Raw genomic sequence first — 4,222 nt, 5'->3', positions numbered from 1 at the left:
AAGCTGGTGGAGAAAAAAACAGTCATGTATGCCAAATGCATGAAGAAACAATTCTCTTTTAATATATCAGATATATTCCATATATTTTGGAAAATCAGGTCGTTTTAGTTTTATTAGTCAGTGTTAGAAAACTTGGCCTAGAATAAACCAGTCATGCATGCCTAATGCATGAAGAAACATGTTGGTCCTTCTAAGGTCCTATTTGGATCTCATGGTCTACAATTCAACCACTAAATTTTAGGCCACTTTAGCTCTTGAAACTCCAAATACGACTCAGCGAACAGGTTTTCCAGATTCCGGCCACGAGGGCATGCACACTGATAGGATCCTCGCAAAAGGACCAGGGGCGGAGCTACATGGTGGTCCGGGTGGTCCCCCATAGATATAGGAAAATTCAGTCAGATCGGATACGTACATCCGAGCGTCCGCGGCCTCCACGAATACGCCCTGCGGCCGTTCTGCGCTCCTTCGTATTTCTCGGTGCGGCCGCTATGCGCCCCTTCGTAGCCCCTTGATGAGTTGTGCTTCATAGAATTCGATATACCAAACGATAGCGGCGGCGGCGGGTCGGCGGCAGGCGCCGGACGACGAGTAGCCGTACACGTGAGTCATCTGCAGGTATACGTCTCAACATCTTCATCCAATTAGCCTGCTCGTTTAGTCATGTTTCCTTTTTTTCTCTTCCAATCTCTCCTTAGAGCTAGAGAATAAGTAAATTAGCCCTAACTCGAGCAGAACGCATCAGCAATTGCTGGTGGCTACCGGGCGGTGATCAGCGACACCGATCCATCCACCATCAGGCATCAGACGTTCAGAAGCCACAAGCCATAAGATACACAAAACTTTATTTTATTTTGTGTCATTAGATTATATTATTGCACGGTCGCATTGGACTATTTAATTTTAATTGTAGGATAAGATTTTTTGGTGTAAAATTGATTATTGGAATGGTAAATTAAAACAATATTTTTTATTCTCTTGCAGACTTATATAAATATGAAAAGGAGTGGTGATACTGCTTCTCTTTTTCAAAAATATGCATCAAAGAATATATTCTGCAATGACATTTATCAAGAGTAAGTTGAAAAACTCTGTATGCCTTTTTTTCTTTAATTGTGTTTTGTATAATTCATATACTTATGTATCGGCGTGTTAAATTTAGTTAACAAAATTTTCGACAATGGACCACCATAGCTACAAATCCTGGCTACGCCACTGAAAAGGACAATCCAGTCCGTACTCCGCGGCAGGCCGCACAGATAACAAGAGCGAGAGAGGAGGAGACTAGGATCCCTGTCGATCAAAGTAGATCAAATTTAACTAAATTTATAGCAAATATTAATATTTATGTCATCAGGAATATTAGTATTTTTATATAATTTTAATCGAAATTCAAATTCATCGAATTCTCCGAGGGGAAGAATTGCATTCTTCTGCTGACGAGGGAGCAGCAGTAAAAAGATACAGTAACCAAAATAATGTAGGCCGGTCCTGCCAACCGCTTTCGTTTTCTTTTCTTTATTCATTCAGAGCACGCACGGTAGCACACGGAGGGGAGGGAGACGCAGACGGAGGAGCTTTCGCTTTCGCTTTCGCTTTCGCTTTCGCCCGAGTGGCCGAGAGTCCCGACGACGACACGAGCGGTTATCGCGAGATCGCGGCGGCCTCTTCTGTTCCTTCTCCTTCCTACTGCGTCCCGTCCCTCTCTCGGAAACCGACGCCGATGCATGAGTTGTTCCCACCCTGTCAATGTGTCAGTGCTAACGTGAGCTCCGCCAGGACTCCCATCCCACCTCTCCCTTCCCTTCATCGTTTCTCTCTCTAGTGTTGAAGGTCATGTTCGTTTCTTTTATAGTTCAGCTTTTTTGAATTTTTTTAGTTGAAATAGTATTTTTTCTTACAACAAATCAGTCGGAGTAGTGTTTTGGATTTTTTTCCCCCAACAAAGCGAACGGGCCCTATTTAGAACTCAGAAATTTCATAGAAATTATTACCCAAAAATTTTAATTTTATAGAAATCAGTTCAGTTTCCTTTAGAAAACAAAGGAACTGGAAATTTTCCTACATTTCAAACCAACCCTGATTATTGAAGTATATAGTCCCTCTATCCTTAAAAGAATATAATTTCTCGCATAACAAAAAAAAGTTAACACACAATAAAAATATACATCCTCCACATATAAACTTCCGTTTTCAAACTTAAAATGTCACATATTTGGGGTCCAAGGAAGTATGTAACTTTTTGCTTCTTACCAGTTACCTCTCCGTCCCAAAATGGAGCACTTCCGGTGGTTGAGAGCATGTTTAGTTCCTAGCCACCGTCTACCACATTTGTCTAAAGTCACGGGCTCAAAATATTTGTCACGCTTTTGTAAGTTTGTTGAGAGAATCTTGCCACATTCTTATCATATATTTTTTAAGTCATCGACGCGTGGGGACTAATTTAGTCAAAAAGAATTTTGGGTACCACGTGGTGACAACCGAACGGCAGCCATAGTTAATAAAACTTGTCTAATATAATCTTAAATGCGGTAAATAGTGACAAGTTACGGCTACAAAACAAACAACCCAAGATATCGCTTTAAAATATAAGGACTTTTGAGCATTCAATCATATCAAGGACAAACCAATCAGTACGTGGGAAATCATGGTGGTTTTGTCTCTTGTTCCTTATTAGTTTGTCCTAATTTTATCAATTCCTGTATTTCAGTATGAAGTATAAAAGAGATTCAGAAGTACTTAAGATAAATACCATACTATATCTGTGCTCTTTTTTTTTTTTTGCTTTCGGTCATGTCTTGAGGAGAATAGTCTCATATATAATGTCTACGTACTGATTTTATCAAGAGTAGCGTGTTAGTTATTAATATTATTACCTCCGTCCCAACAGGATGCAATTTTACTTCTGTACTTGTCAAACTATATCAAGTTTGATCAGGTTTATCGAAAAAATATCAATATTATTTGTGTTTATTACCTATAATAAATCTAATGATAATCTAGAACTATAAATATTGTTACCTTCTTGTATAAACCTGGTAAAAATTAAGGACGATTTGACTTTGTACTGTACTAGAATTACGGACACAGAGAGTAAAGTACAAAGTTTCACGGAACTGAAGTGCCAGCAACATGGAGGGAATAATCTTATCAAATGCTTGCCTTTTCTTCAAAAGTTGAGGAAATTAAAACATGCACGGATACGGCAGCATCGTTGATCTTCCAGATGTGCTGTTGGGGTCCACCCAAATGCAGCATTATATATTTTGCTAACTACGTACTCGTATCATGTGTGGTGGATACGATACGATAGAGGCCCGTTCTGGTGTCTTTAAATTCGGCTTGATTTGTTTTTTTTATCTAAAATAGTGTTTTTCTTTTATAAATTTCTCCAGCATTCTTCCAAACCATCTAAATTTCTTCACTCCAAGCGAACAGACCCAGAGAAGCGAACGGCTGAGTGCTGATTGGCGAGGAGTCGGCGTCAGCAGCCAAAGCTAGCAGCCAAACATACATGCATGGCGCTTTCCGTGAGGACCATCGCAAATCGATGGAAATGAATTGCATCAACACAATCCCCATCTGAGATAGACAACTGAAATCGACCCTTCTCCTTGCTTTTGTCATTTGTCATGTATATTTATGCAATCGGCCGAGAGATGTGTGACAACCCCCACGTACGTGTCGCTCACTTATCCACTTCCTTCAGGTGTATGTCTCCATCAAATAAATATTAAAAACTTTTCTTTCAAAAAAAATACTACTAAAAATGTTTTTTTAGAGCCGTGTTGCATTGTTTGAGGCAATTGCAAGTTCAGCAGTAAGTGCGAAACTTCCTAAACTACTTCGTACATTTTAATTTATAGATCATTTTGGTTTTCCTATATATCTAGACATCGTTTATCTATGTGCATAGAAAGACTTATATATATTTAAAAAAGTCAAAACGACATGTGATTTGGAACAGAAGTGGCATTATTTAAATATAAGTATAGTTCGTCTTTTCTTAATGCCGTGGAGACTTTCCAATTGAGAAAAAAGCATAACCTGAATAATAAATTAATGTTAACACAAGATATTATTATTACTAGCATCACTGTCAGAGCAGCACCCAGCTACCCACCCTATGCATACCCCTGTGACTAGTATAGTGCCCGTACTAACGCTACAACAATATTTTAGTATATGCACATTAGAACTGAAATATATACAAATTAAACCA

The 4,222-nt window shown here is 38.9% G+C and overlaps 1 long non-coding RNA gene across 2 annotated transcripts; it reads left to right on the top strand.

Annotated features, from left to right (window-relative positions):
- Positions 1–507: 507 nt before the first annotated feature.
- LOC136473517 (uncharacterized) lies at positions 508–3,597 on the top strand. Of its 2 annotated transcripts, none has more exons than XR_010762648.1 (3): positions 508–618; positions 985–1,076; positions 3,396–3,597. It is a non-coding gene; the product is annotated as an uncharacterized lncRNA (long non-coding RNA). The 2 variants fall into 2 exon arrangements; XR_010762649.1 differs by lacking the exon at positions 3,396–3,597 and adding an exon at positions 2,257–2,360.
- Positions 3,598–4,222: the final 625 nt, after the last annotated feature.

This window comes from Miscanthus floridulus, chromosome 8, assembly GCF_019320115.1.
Source record: "Miscanthus floridulus cultivar M001 chromosome 8, ASM1932011v1, whole genome shotgun sequence".
Taxonomy (NCBI): Eukaryota; Viridiplantae; Streptophyta; class Magnoliopsida; order Poales; family Poaceae; genus Miscanthus; species Miscanthus floridulus.
This window is presented reverse-complemented; position numbering and strand designations above follow the sequence as displayed.